This window comes from Scyliorhinus canicula, chromosome 18 (assembly GCF_902713615.1).
Source record: "Scyliorhinus canicula chromosome 18, sScyCan1.1, whole genome shotgun sequence".
In the NCBI taxonomy this organism is placed as follows: domain Eukaryota; kingdom Metazoa; phylum Chordata; class Chondrichthyes; order Carcharhiniformes; family Scyliorhinidae; genus Scyliorhinus; species Scyliorhinus canicula.
Window position 1 is genome coordinate 126,359,408 of NC_052163.1, and position 15,103 is coordinate 126,374,510.

The window sequence follows — 15,103 nt, forward strand, 5'->3', positions numbered from 1 at the left end:
GAGCTTAACTTCGGTAGTAGGGAAGATGCTGGAATCTATCATCAAGGAAGAAATAGCAAGGCATCTGGATATAAATTGTCCCATTGGGCAGACGCAGCATGGGTTCACAAAGGGCAGGTCGTGCCTAACTAATTTAGTGGAATTTTTTGAGGACATTACCAGTGCAGTAGATAACGGGGAGCCAATGGATGTGGTATATCTGGATTTCCAGAAAGCCTTTGACAAGGTGCCACACAAAAGGTTGCTGTATAAGATAAAGATGCGTGGCATTAAGGGTAAAGTAGTAGCATGGATAGAGGATTGGTTAATTAATAGAAAGCAAAGAGTGGGGATTAATGGGTGTTTCTCTGGTTGGCAATCAGTAGCTAGTGTTGTCTCTCTGGGATCTGTGTTGGGCCCACAATTGTTCACAATTTCCATAGATGATTTGGAGTTGGGGACCAAGGGCAATGTGTCCAAGTTTGCAGATGACACTAAGATGAGTGGTAAAGCGAAAAGTGCAGAGGATACTGGAAGTCTGCAGAGGGATTTGGATAGGTTAAGTGAATGGGCTAGGGTTTGGCAGATGGAATACAATGTTGACTAATGTGAGGTTATCCATTTTGGTAGGAATAACAGCAATTGGGATTATTATTTAAATGATAAAATATTAAAGCATGCTGCTGTGCAGAGAGATCTGGGTGTGCTAGTGCATGAGTCACAGAAAGTTGGTTTACAGGTGCAACAAGTGATTAAGAAGGCAAATGGAATTTTGTCCTTCATTGCTAAGGGATGGAGTTTAAGACTAGGGAGGTTATGCTGCATCTGTATAAGGTGTTAGTGAGGCCACACCTGGAGTATTGTGTTCAGTTTTGGTCTCCTTACCTGAGAAAGGACGTACTGGCACTGGAGGGTGTGCAGAGGAGATTCACTAGGTTAATCCCAGAGCTGAAGGGGTTGGATTACGAGGACAGGTTGAGTAGACTGGGACTGTACTCGTTGGAATTTAGAAGAATGAGGGGGGATCTTATAGAAATATATAAAATTATGAAGGGAATAGATAGGATAGATGCGGGCAGGTTGTTTCCACTGGCGGGTGACAGCAGAACTAGGGGGCATAGCCTCAAAATAAGGGGAAGTAGATTTAGGACTGAGTTTAGGAGGAACTTCTTCACCCAAAGGGTTGTGAATCTATGGAATTCCTTGCCCAGTGAAGCAGTTGAGGCTCCTTCATTAAATGTTTTTAAGGTAAAGATAGATAGTTTTTGAAGAATAAAGGGATTAAGGGTTATGGTGTTCGGGCCGGAAAATTGAGCTGAGTTCACAAAAGATCAGCCATGATCTCATTGAATGGCGGAGCAGGCTCGAAGGGCCAGTTGGTCGACTCCTGCTCCTAGTTCTTATGTTCTTATTTGTCCTGGGAGTGTCTCGTCCTCTTGAAGAGAAGATAACTTTTGGGCAGAATCTCAACAAAAACTGAAAATTGTCAGTTCTGGTGAGAGAAGTGGAGTGAAGCCAACGGGAAATCTCATGGAAGATTGGCCCTCCCAGGCTTCACGTGAATCCCACTGGGCTTTTGGCTTCCTCCCACTGATTCACTCACCCCGGGCAAACTTAATCATGACAGTCACTCGGGAGCTCCATTTAAACACTTCCCCAGCACTTGTTCCAGATCCGACCCAGGGGATGTCTGCCAGGAAGTCAGCTCCAAGATTCTCGAAGGCAGTCCTCACCTCACTATTGGGTGGAATCCAGCAGAGGTGGGACGTCCTATATCCATGTTCCTGTAGGCGTCCCTCCAAAGAGGTGACCACCCTCGCCTGGGAGGCTGTGGCTGCTTTACTCAATGCCAGCACCCTGCAGAAGAGGATGGGGCAGCAGGGCCTGAAGAATATGAACAACCTTCTTTGTGTGGCCAAGCTAAGTCTGCAAACTCCAGTCTCTCGCTGCACCCCCGCACCCACCCCTTGCATCTCCAAGGTGATCGCTCAACCAGCTACCTCGTGGGCTGCCCACCTGTCATGAGGCCCTCTTGCCCCCACCCGAACAAACCCCATGGTGCCCCTAAGTCTGTACTTCACATCCTTGCTCCCTCTCCAGTCCCACACATGCCACTCCTCAACCATCTGAACTGGCACAACTCCCACCTGCAATCTCCCCATCTATCTCTCCCCAAGACAAAATCGAGCACAGCAGACCTGAGTCATGCAGAAGCTCCGTACCCTCATCCCAACATCCACGAGTTGGCCGGGAGGAGCAAGACCATGCCTGTGCGGATGGCAAAGTGGGTGCAGTGAGCAGAAGTGAGAACCCTGAAGGTACACAGTCATTCCTCAAACCTCACATGAGTAAACGTCGCGCATCATTTATCCCGCATGATATACTAATGCCATCTTCCTATCCTTGCAATCAGGAGATTAAACGGAACCATCCTCATGCCCCCTAGAAATCACAGACCCGAGCAGCTCAGAGGGTAATTTTTCAGACATCAGCAGGAAACAGGCATCACAGCTGCCACCCACACCCTCCACCGACGCAGATACTCACACCTCGGCGGGAGTGAGTGGTCGGCAGGTTTCTAAGCCACTCACTGTGAGCACCTCACAGCTGATGATCCACAGCAGGCCGAGGCAAGGGCGTCCCAGTAACCCAGCACTCGGAGCGATGCTGGAGCCCAGGACACTGCTGAGCTCCTGGCCAATGACGTACCCTTGGGTCGGTCATTCCAACGCTGCTGAACTCCAAAGGCAGAGTCGCAAGAGTCAGGAAGGGATGACAGCATCCTTCCTTGGACTACATGGCCAATTGGAGGGGATGGTCGGCTTCTATCCGAGGAGATGGTGCTGTCACTGCAACACAGCGAGGCTAACACTGTGAGGGTGGCCTCCACACTGAAGACCTTGGGGCAGGATGTGCACTCCATGGCAGGGGTTGTCCGCTCCATGGTTCAGCTCTTGATCTCCAAGGCTGAGGGCATAAGCTCCATGATGCAGGCTTCAACTGCACGGTGCAGCACTGGTGGGGATCCATGAGTGTCTACGCAGGAGGACGGCGGGGCTTCTGGATCACTCCAGCTGCCCCTCAATCCCATGGAGGAGCACAGGGGCCCAGGCACCTGAAGGGAAAAGGATCGGCAGGAGTGCAGCCCGGGACCCTCCACCCAGGGATCATGGGCACGTCCAGCCCATCTGACACCCCCCCCCCCCCCCGTGAGTGACACACCTCCAGCCCAGCACACTGAGGAGGGTAGCATTGTCCTGCCTGAACGTAGGCCCAGACCCTCAAGGTCCAGGCTCCACATGGGGATGTTTGCCAAGGTCACCTCAGGGCGTGGAAGGTAGCAGCCTACCTCGCCTCAGTGTGGCCACTGGCGATACCCCTAGATGTAGCGGGAGGGTGAGAAAGCACATCCATAGGCACTCGTTAACATAGGTCACCGCTGTAATAGAGCACTTGTAAATAAACATCACTTTGCTCACCACCAGATCCTCCACGTTGTCATTTCAAGGCGCCAAGCTCCGCCAACCAACGCGCACCCTTGCCCTTCATCTGTGTGGAGTGTGAGAATGGCAGCACTGTGTCTCCCCCACCTCCCATACTGATAACTTACTAACAACAAGCTGCAAGAGGTAAACATCCCCTCCCCTACTGGCATCAACACTCAGGCCTCTCATTTCCGCCACTCGTCTCCAGTGATGAGGATGCCAGTGGCTGACAAAATGTAGAGAGGCTGACCCACCTCAGAGGTCGTCCACCCCCGACCTTGAATGAGGCTGTTGCAGATGTGAACTCATACTGCGCCTCAAGACTCAATGATAAGCCTGTTCAGTGGCAGGACACGTTCATCTCTCTGTCAGGCAGGAGTCAGACATATCGCTGAGGGTGACAGGGGCATCACTCTGACCTCAATTCAAGTCATCATTATTCTCCCACAGAATCCGACCAATGGCTTTAGCGCATTACCCATGGACTTAGGCACACTTACAAAAACCTACCACTGGCACAACAGTTATGCTGAAATGTCACTTCCCATTTTGGGAGAGCTCCTGACTCCCTCGTCCTGGTCTCCCCCAAACCGAGAGGCTTTGAGGATGTCCCCAGCTCACCGGCCCATTGGGCCCTGGCCATGGCCCGTTGTCCTTCCTCCTCCTCCACTAAGGTTAACAGCTCACTGCATTCCTCGACCTCCTCCTTATCAAAGGTGATGTGGCGCTCCAGCATCTCCTCCTGGTCCAGCTGATCTCCCCTCTGCAGCGCCAAGTTGTGGAGAGCACAGCAGACCATAATTAATCGGGACACCCTTTGGAAGCAGTTTTGGAGGGCACCGAGGACTTAGCTCTTCGCTCTGCAACAGGATCCTCGACTTCCTGACCCATAGACCACAATTAGTACTCCCTATACACACATCAACCTTTTACCTATTGTACCAGCAAAATTTGGCTCCAGCTCCATCTACAGGTTTGCTGACGACACGGCCATTGTGGGTCGGATCTCGAACAATGAGTAGTTAGACTACACGAGAGAGATAGAGAACCTAGTGGAGAGGTGTAACAACAGCAATCTCTCTCTCAATGTCTGCAAAACTAAAGAAATGGTCATTGACTTCAGGAAGCAAAGTATCGTACACACCCGTGTCTGCATCATGATGCCGAGGTGGAGATGATTAACAGCTTCAAATTCCTAGGTGTGCACATCACCAACAATCTGTCCTGGTCCACCCACATTGACGCTATGACCAAGAAAGCACAACAGCGCCTATACTTTCTCAGGAAACTAAGGAAATTCAGCATGTCCACATTGACTCTTAACAACTTTTACAGATGCACCTTAGAAAGCATCCAACCTGGCAACATCACAGCCTGGTATGGCAACTGCTCAGCCCAAGACCGTAAGAAACTACAGAGAGTCATGAACATAGCCCAGCCAATCACACAAACCTGCCTCCCTGTCTGTCTACACCTCCCGCTGCCTTGGGAAAGCGGGCAGCATAATCAAAGACCCCTCCCACCCGGCTTACTCATTCTTCCATCAGGCAGGAGATACAAAAGTCTGAGAACGCATACTGACAGGTTCAAAAACTGCTTCTTTCCCGCTGTTACCAGACTCATGAATGACTCTCTTGTGGACTGAATAGATCTAGTCACACGTCTTCTCTACTGAGTAGTACTACACTCCTGTGTGCTTCACCCGGCGTCTGTGTCCATAGACTTACATTGTCTATTCATCATATGCCCTGGAATGATCTATCTGAACTGCACACAGAACAATACTTTTCACTGTACCTCGGGACCTTGGATTTGTGACAATAAACAATTCCAAATCCCAAAGCAGCTCGCCATGGCGCAGCGTAGTGTGGCCATTGAAAGTCGGGAGACCCCGCTCCCGGGATCGAATCGGCTCACAATGCTGCACGAGATCCAACACGATCTCGCGAGACATTGTGATGTGAATCTTGCCCACGCTGGGCGGGATCACTTTTTGGCAAATCTGCATAAGTCTCACCCTAATGTGTAGATGCCTGAGGTACCTGAGGCTTTGGGATATATCCCCCATCCCTCAGAGATCTCTGGCAAGTACTGTTCAGCACTGGTCCCCACAAACGGGGACCAGATGGAACGGCACTCATGGGGGTCTCCCAGGGGATAGCAGTACCCTGCTGTATGCCCTTTGGGCAGGGTGGTGCACTGGCACTGCTGGTACCACCTGGGTGCCAGGCTGGCACTGCCAAGGTGCCCAGGTGGCATCTTTTTGTACACGTGCAATTGGGCTGGGCGTGCCTGCTGTGAGTGTTGGGGGGGTCAGGACCCCTCCCATAGTGTGTTCGGGCTGGTGGAGGGGGGGGAGGTTGGAGATTGTTTTTATGGCCTCAGAGATCAGGACGCAGTCTCTCGCGACACTGGGACGTTCTGGCGAGCAGGTGGGGAAGTACAGCTGAGATAGACAAATCAGCCAGATCGAGGGGCAGCATAGTCAACCTCTGCTATTTGTTACATTCCTAATGCTATTGCTACATACTGTAGTCTGGCACAAATGAAATAGTAATTAATGTCACCTTCATTAATGTCAACCCCATGGATGGCAGGAGTTCAAGAAGGCAGTTCACCATGACCTTCTCAAAGTTGATATGGGATGGACAATAAATGCTGACCTAGCCAGCAATGCCCACGTCCCAGAATAGAATAAAAAGAAGCCAGCTTATGCTGAACATACACAGCAGCGTGTTCCATCTCAGACACCTACTGTGCAGACACATTGAACAATGTGGTTATGGTTCTTCGGTTATTTCACAGGAAACAAGTGTCTAGTCTAGTGCAAGGGACACGAGTAAGCCTGTCTAGATGCAGGTTATATTCATTCATCAACATGTTATGCTGCACAGGAGTTAGGTCTATACCAGCACGCAACGTGAACCTTGAGTCATTCTGTTGCCTCTTGGTATTACATGAAACTGACAAGAATCCCTGAGGTCCCGACCGGGCTCGATCTCATCCAGGCATCACAACCAGAGCAAATTAGTGGCTTGGTGTTATTATTTCTACTGTTGAAGTGAGCTCGACACTGCAGTTTCTTAGCCAGTTTTCGACAGAGGCTAATTCAAGAGCAAAATAGTCTGAATGTTGGAATTGTGAAATAATAACAGAAAATGCTGGAAACACTCCAGCAGGTTAGGCAGCATCTGCAGAGAGAGAAATAGAGTTGATGTTTCTGGATTATATCCTTTCATCAACGCTGTAGTGGATTTGCCTGGTAACAACAGTTAAACGAATCTAACAAGATATTACAAATGACATCTGCCCAGCCAGTAACAGGTAGAAACCTGCCTCTCGACAGCAGTAGCCAGTATTGAAAAGACAATGAGATGTGTCTTTCCCAGTAACGAGGTCAGCGGACATCAAGATAGTATCAGATGTGAATCAGCTATTAGTAGAAACAGCTCATCTGGACAATGGAGAGATCAGTGAGGTGTAATAATAATCTTTATTAGTGTCACATTAACATGGCAATGACGTAACTGTGAAAGTCCCCTAGCCACCACATTCCGCCGCCTGTTCGGGTGCACAGAAGGAGAATTCAGAATGTCCAATTCACCTAACAAGCACGTCTTTCGGGACTAGTGGGAGGAAACCGGAGCACCCGGAGGAAATCCACGTAGACACGGGTAGAACGTGCAGACTCCGCACAGACGGTGATCCAAGCCGGGAAGCAAGCCTTAGTCCCTGGAGCTGTGAAGCAACAGTGCAAACCACTGTGCTACCATGCCGACCATGCTGATTTCTGGAGTCAAGGAATGTGAGAGGGTCAGATAGCCAAATACACATAATGCAGAATCAAAGCAGAGCAATGGTAATTGCCAGCACCCTCAGAAGCAAGGAGGCCAGTTTACATTTAGCAGACTGGAGACCAGTTTTACATCAGCTGCCTCGAACTCTTAGCGCCAAGGTATTGCAGAAACCTTTGTAAAAGTGATTGAAAAATCTTTGCTGGACCAGGACAAGACGTTTCCCAGAGTTGATTATTCTCCTTGTATTGTGTGGTAACTATAAGCTGGATTTGACATATAGATCTGTTTGATTTGGGTGTTGTTTGGGAGAAAGGCGAAGTCTTAAGGAGTTCAAGGATTGCGGAACAATGGGTACGTTCCACATGAACTATTCGTGTGTGTGGTAATTGATATACTTAATTGTCTTAGTGTAGTAAAGTCCTATTTGCGTGTATTTGTCTTTAATTTAAACATTGTTACACAACAACTGGGCTACTTAGTCTCACTGGGTTTTACTTGACTCCTCACTCCACTCCAAAAACAAAACTATACACCCCCACGAACGCATGTTCTCCAAAGTTCATTGGTCTGAAACATTGGGCTGGAGTCGGCTTTGAGACGTTGACGTTGGGACCAAAAGGGTGTCCCAAATATACACTTTGCCGGCAGTAAGACTGGCTTCACAGTCATCCTGGGGGCTGCCTTCTCATTGGCTGCCTCTGAGCTCGCCATCCGAACGTGGATGGCGGCATTCTCCCAATACTGCCAGTCCCATCAGAGGGCAGGTGGTACTGGAGTGTCAGCGGCCCCACCTGGAGAGGCAGTTCAAGGACCTCGATGTGCCCTCTGAGGTGCAGGGGCCTGTTTAACTCAGTTGACTAGACATCTGGTTCGTGATGTAGAGCGAGGCCAGAAACGCGGGTTCAATTCCCGAACCGGCTGAGGTTATTCATGAAGGACCCGACTTCTCAACCTTGCCTCTTGCCTGAGGTGTGGTAATCCTCAAAGGGGAAAGCAGCCTATGGTCATAGAGATCAATAAATAATTTGGAGGGATGTAGCTGGCAGTGCTTCCCTCCAGCACGATTATTTGGGTAATTGGTGTGACCTTTCCTGCTCACAGCCCCATCATTGGGGCATGGAGCCTCCAGTCCCAATGACCCATTGGCCTGCATCATGCAGAGGCGACCTCCATTGAGGGGGGAGGGGGTGTACACTGCCAATGAGGCCACAGAATTGTCATCTTAAACGTGTTAATTGCTGCTCCCCTCCATACAGTGGGCAGTTGATCCACTTGCCAGGCCGCCCCTGTTAAATTCTCTGGCTGCACAGGGAGCTCGCAGCTCCCCACTACTTTCCTTCGCCCCTTCCCCCTCCATCCCTCACTCCCTCACCAAACCTGCAACCGTGAGGCAGGAAAGGCTCAGCCTCCTAATTCTCTTTCCCTCCCTGCAGGTGTTGCCGTCAATGACCTGTTGAGTTTTCCCAGTATTTTCTGCTTTAATTCCAACAGTGAGGATTTTTTTCAAAGGGTGTGGAATTTGGATAATTGTTTTCTTTTAAAAGCTGGTACAATAGATAAAAGGTTGATGGCATTTCTTTGATGTTGTTCCTCGTAGACAGTAAGTAATTTGGTAGCTTGATCAATGCTCGCTCATTAATTCATAAACGCCTCACACCCACTTTATTAAAAAAGCTTTGATCTTTAATTGCGGCTGTGAAAATTGAGTGATACAAGACAAAGATAGGGACATTAACATGCACTGAAGCCCTTTGATAAAGGATGCTGCGCGGACGGTTGGGGCTTGAGAGAATGCTGCAAAAACATTTGTCACGTAAGATTATTCAGTGATGTGGGAAGCCTATATTATCATTATGAAAAGTGAGGTTGTACTGCCTGAATTAAATGAGGCTGGTTGTTGTAATATTAGGGGACTCAGGGCTGAAAGGGTTAATGTATGAACTGGAGAGACAGGACCGTTCGCAAGATAATGTAAGAGGCAAAGAGAGAGACACAGAGCTAGGAGTTGGGGAGGAGAAAGCTTGCGGCTTCGTCTGAGTAACACCATCTTGTATATTTATAAGTAGTCACGTTCGCCCAGAAAACCAGTCATTGTTCAGACATGTATTTGCAATCGTTCCTTAGCCCATCACAACCGACACACCACCTGTCCCGGTGGTGGAATTGTGCAACAATTATAACAGCTGTTTTGGATGTTAGCTTGAAATAAAGCAAGTTAACATCTTTATATAAAACCTCCTCTCAAACCTGTTTCCTTGGTTCACCTTTAGAGATGTTGAAGACACATTTGGACAACAGTCATAAGTGCCCAGGTCAGATCACAAGGTGATGATATTGGTCGACCCATGGCTTACTCTAGTGTGAAAAAGGAAATAGGACACTGTGAGTCAGCGAACAGTTTGAGATTTTTAGACCAACAGTGTCAGGAAATGAATATTAGACGTTTGACCGATCTATGACATCAGTTTTACAATGGACAGCAAGTTGAATATCTATCCTGTAATCTCCACTGGGTTATTGTGCTCACCGAGGTGAGGGATGTTCGTATTGGGGAATAGAGCCCATCCCATTTTAGTGTCAGTATTAGGCATTCCCAAATCATTAAGCATTGTGTAAGAACAAGCAGATGTAAAGCTCCATCTTGGTCCATGGGTGGTATGGTGGTGCAGTGGTTAGCACTGCTGCCTCACAGCGGCAGGTGACCTGGGTTCGATTCCAACCTTGGGTGACTGTGTGGAGTTTGCACGTTCTCCCCGTGTCTGCGTGGGTTTCCGCTGGTTGCTCCGGATTCCTCACGCATCCCAAAGATGTGCAGGTTTGGTGGATTGACCATGATAAATTGCCCCTTAGTGTCCAACGGTTCGGTGGGGTTATGGGGATAGGGTGGGGGTTTGAGCCTTGGTAGGGTGCTCTTTCGGAGGGTCGGTGCAGACTTGATGGGCTGAACGGGATTCTATCTCTTCCCAAAACAATATGCCCCAACCTGAGGCAGTGCAAAGTGTGACATTTTTTTTCATTCCCATACCAGTCATCCTATTATGTCTGAGTGAGGTTGTTATTTACTGCCAAATTAGGGAATGTTGTTTTGTCAGCCCATACCCACAAGGTATTGAATTCAGACAGGAGATCATTCGTTTCAGCCAGCAGAGTAGACATTTTCATAGCAGCCAAGTCCCAGAGGTGAAAAGATCAGCATCTAACCAATTGTACCAAGGAATTTATCCACCTAGGTACTGTTGTCATAGCTGCACCATTTCTCTAAGGAACCAGCTGGATATTCTTCCTACCACTCCTTTCAAAATCAAAACATAAAGCTGAAACCAAGGGAACCATCTGGTGATTTGTTTTATTTCTCCTTTGGCACGCGAAAAGGATTTTTGATTGAATATATCATTAGAGCCATTTGTGTGTCTATGATGCTCTGTGCTGTGGATAAGCGAGTAATTTGCTAAAGTTCTAGCTGTACAAGTACCTGCGGAAACACAGATAGGAACATGAGTGACAAAAAAGTAATTCAATGACCTCCATAACACATCAGCAGAAAATTCTGATCTGGAGCAGAGGTTAACATTCCTCTGCCTTCCCCACTGGGCTCTGATCCACCTTGACCTCTCTGCAACTTTACAGAGGCTTGGGTGAGGCCTAGATCGCACCCCTCTCCCCCGCACAACACCACTGCCCTTGCCCTAGTTGAGACCCTTAAATGGCCAAATTTTGTTGACTTACAGGCCATTTCCCATCCAGCCTCAGTTGTCAAGCTGGTAGGAGGAGATCAGGGGCAGATGGGAAGCCTGAAAAATGACCCTGCTCCAGCCTAGGGAAGGTGGGTTGGGGGCGTGCTTCTCTCCATCAGCTGCCTCCTGTCAACATTGGGTGCACTCCCAAAGGGTCTAGCCACTGCTGGTGCTTCCAGAACCCCCCCCCCCCCCCCCCACCCCTCTGCCCCACAGTCTCTCTCCAGCATCTCCACCCCACTCTTCAACCCCAACCCAGCAGGCCTCACCTCCCCCCCCCCCACTCTGAGACTCCCCAAAACCTGCCTGGTCCTGGACTTGGACTCGAGGGATTACACCGCAACTTGGCACTGCCACCCTGGCACCTTGGCACTGCCACCCTGGCACCCTGGCACCTTAGCACTGCCAGCATGGCTAGGGTGCCCAGATGGCAGTGACTACATACCAGGGTGCCAGTAGGAGTGCCAGGATACCACCCAGCCCAGAGCTCAACAGCCTGGGGGGTCTCCAGTGGCCTGGAAGACTCCCCCAGGCGCTATTACGCCTGGTCCACTTTTGGCTGGACCATTGCTAGATGGTCTCTCAGGCATGGCCGTTAGATCCCAGACCCCATGAGAAGACGGAGCAGACATATTTAAATGACCCATTAAAATATGGTGATCTGGATCATGCTGAGCGACGGCGAGATCCAGATTGTGAGTTTTGTGAGATTTTGTTGAATCTCGTGAGTCGTTTTGAGCGTCCACTGCTTTTAGTGTTTCAATATCACCATCTATAGGTCTACAGCGCCAGTAATTGGGACCCAGACTCCTTTCAAAATAGAGAGAGATTCAAATGGATGGCATCAGCCATCATTACCTGGGACTAAAGGACAGACAGCAAGTTTGCGATGCCTGACGTTACCAGAGAATCTGCATTTATATAATGCTTTCCATGATCTCAGGACATCCCAGAGAGCTTTACAACCATTGAAGGACCCTTGATGCATCGTCACTGTTGCAATGTGGCATAAAACATGAAATAGATTGCCAGGTTGTGTATTGCTGTTGGCTCAGAGATAAATGTTGGCCAAGACTCCAGGAGGACCCCCCTGGTGTCTTTGAACAGTGGGATATTTTACACCCACTCAAGAGACCGGACAGGAATTGTTTTTTTGATGCCTCATGTGATATGGCAACTCCAACAGTCCAGCACTGTCCAACAGCAACAGTCCCTCAGTACTGCACTGTCGCTCAAATCCTGGAGTGGGCCTGAAACCTAATACTCGCCCACTCAGCCCCACTCACAGTCCTGGGTGACACTGCCTGTAATAAATATTCACTAAAAAGCAAGCCCGAGAGATTGTTTCCCACTGCACAGGTGAAACAAAGAAATTTGCCTTCCCTTCACGATGAACAACAGGTTAACAAAATCGCAGCTTTGAAAGCTGAATGTTCCGATGGTTAAACGGCAACCATTAATTATGGGAAATAGGCATTGCTGTTCTTGTTATAATTGGAATTTCAACTTCATTCCAAATGGGATAAATGTGAATGAATAGAGATTATTTCTAACCAAAGATGTGCAGGTTAAGTGGATTGGCTATGCTAAATTGGCCCTTAATTGGAAAAAAAATATTATAATAATTGGTACTTTAAAAAAAACTTTGCCTGTGTTAAAAATGCAATAAATAAAATAATGTTTCAGTCCCCCGAGGGCCATAGGCTGCTCTCCCCTTTGAGACCTGCTGATGGTGATTTAACCTGAGGATCACCACACCTCAGGCGAGGGGAGGTTGAGAAAGCGGGGCCTTCATGAATAATTTCATCCAGATCAGGAATTGAACCTATGCTGCTGACGTCACTCTGCCTCACAAACCAGCTGCCCAGCAAACTCTGAGCTAACCAACCTCAAGGGTGGTTTATTTCACAAATAAAATAAATAATAATGCAATAAATAAAGTAATTAATAATTAAGATCTACGTTAGATAATTTTTCCTGTCTACCTGCCAGGAATGTCATGCATAGCCCCAGCGATACTACAGTTTGTGAAGTCCTTTTATTGATAGTTTGAAGGGCAGATCGACAAATCGGACAGGGAAGTCAGGAGACTTGTCTTTGTTAAATGTTCGATCTGCCTTCTGATTGGCTGAGCTCCATACCTGTAATATTACTTAACAAATGTCAGTCAGTTCTATCTGAGTTGTTCAAATTTGACCATCTGATAAGATGAGCGCTGATTTTGTACATTGCTATTAACCAAATAATCTAACTGGAAATCCTGATTAACTGGACATTTTGTACACACAATGTTGCTGTTTCCAAACCCCAAATTGTAATTTGCACATGAACGTTTCTTTCCTCCCAAATGTACACAACAGAGAATTCTTACCGACACCGAGGGCGGGATCTACCGCTTGCGTTGCGCCTGAAAAGCAGTGCAGCATAGCCGGTAGATGCCAGGAGATCCCTCCTCCGGGATCTACCCGGCTCGCACACCTCGCAAAATCTAACGTGATCTTGCGAGATGCCGCGATGTGAATCTTACTCATTGTGGGCGGGATCACTTTCTGGCAAATTTGCATATTACAGTGAGACAGCCAGCCTGACTCTAATATTCATTCCCGTGATCTACCCAAGGCATTCGCCCTGGCGACATTGGGTGAATGCTGTCCAATGCTGGTCCCCATAAACGTAGGCCAGACGGAATGCCACTTATGGAGACTCCCAGGAGATCGAAGATCCCCAGGTGCATGCCTGGCACAGTCTGCCTGACACCCTGGCAGTGCCACTTGGATGCTAGCCTGATATTGCCCAGGTGGCACTGCCAGGCTGGCACTGCCAAGGTGCCAAGCTGGCATTGCGTGACGTGGATCGGGTCTGGGGGTGCACTATGCTGGTGTGGGGGTTGCAGGAGGGGACTGAGGGCCCATTTATTGGTGAATTGGGGCTTGGAGGGGTTTGGGGGTCGCATGGGGGGTCGGGTGAATGGCCATTCAATATCGTGCGCTCTGTGGGACTCTGTTCCCATTGGGTAGATCGCGCCCTGAAATCCTGATGCACAATACAAAATTTCAGAAACAACTTCTTCATTTCACAAGTACTGACATTTATGATATTCTGATGTTCAGTCCATTTTCAGAATGTCTGTACATTTTTCTTATCTACATTAGGAATACCTTTTCGAGCCAATTTATGGGTGCGGGGTGCCTTTCCCATTCGAGATCCTTATTGCAAAAGCAGCACGGTAGCATGGTGGTTAGCATCAATGCTTCACAGCTCCAGGGTCCCAGGTTCGATTCCCGGCTGGGGCACTGTCTGTGCGGAGTCTGCACGTCCTCCCCGTGTGTGCGTGGGTTTCCTCCGGGTGCTCCGGTTTCCTCCCACAGTCCAAAGATGTGCGGGTTAGGTGGATTGGCCAGGCTAAATTGCCCTTAGTGTCCTAAAAAAAAAAAAAATGTTAATGGGGGTTGTTGGGTTACTGGTATAGGGTGGATACGTGGACTTGAGTAGGGCGATCATTGCTCGGCACAACATTGAGGGCCGAAGGGCCTGTTCTGTGCTGTACTGTTCTAATTCTCTTTAGACATGCTTAGTGGGTGAGATCCCTCATTGGTGTTATGGTCTTGGCACATTATTTAGCCCTTCATTCTGTGAGATTATCAGAAAATGGGAACATTATCCTGTTGGTAATAATCCATCACCTTTTGAAAAATACGACAACAGAAATAGGAAATACCAGTGCGAAGTTTAGTTGGCTTTATTATGCTGTGGCAAATTACAAGGGCCCCAGGACTGAATGTTGTGCAACACATATTAGAAATGTAATAATGGACTAAATGTTGACTCCTGCGGCCCAGAAATAATTTCCAACATAAAGTGTGAGATAATGCGATTCATGACAGGACTGTGGAAAATGAACTCCAGGATACAAAAACTTAATACATCAGAGGTGAATTACGATGAATTATTCTAAATGCTTAAATATGAATATGTTCACTACTTTCTGTTCTGTCTGTAATAACCCATTACATGCATTAGAGTGCTGTGGTTTGGCATTGATATTGAATTATGACCTTGATTTATATTCTCCAAGGTATTAGCAATTGAGTTGTTTATTACACATCTG

General features: G+C 48.2%; 1 protein-coding gene across 1 annotated transcript in view; it reads left to right on the top strand.

Moving 5' to 3' along the window:
- The window catches only part of hcn2b (hyperpolarization activated cyclic nucleotide-gated potassium channel 2b), a 129,547-nt gene that overhangs the window by 84,272 nt on the left and 30,172 nt on the right, over positions 1–15,103 (top strand). The window lies entirely within an intron of this gene.